Here is a 370-nt window from a genome sequence, read left to right as displayed (position 1 = left end):
TTTTACTGAAATCCTACCAAACCAGAAAGAGACAGGTTACAGTCACCCATCCCAGTGCAGGAATGCTGCTGGGTAACACACTCACACCAAACACATCAGGACAGATCTGACCAATCACAGCGTGGTTTACCCAAAAATGCATGACTTTCTTCACAAAAGAAGATATTTGGAAGAACACTGGACCAAACAACATTAGACAATCCACTTGTGCACAATCATCGGTTTTGTATTTTTTTGTATTTCTATTCAGCTTTATTATTTATTTCAGTTTTAGTCATTTTAGTACTTACTACTTACAATTAATTTGTATTTTGTTTCGGTTTGTTTCTAAAACAACATTTCTAATTTATTCTTTTCATCTAATATTTTT

The sequence above is a fragment of the Sinocyclocheilus grahami genome, unplaced genomic scaffold, assembly GCF_001515645.1.
Source record: "Sinocyclocheilus grahami isolate Dianchi unplaced genomic scaffold, SAMN03320097.WGS_v1.1 scaffold5543.1, whole genome shotgun sequence".
NCBI lineage: Eukaryota > Metazoa > Chordata > Actinopteri > Cypriniformes > Cyprinidae > Sinocyclocheilus > Sinocyclocheilus grahami.
Note: the sequence above shows the minus strand (reverse complement) of the source record.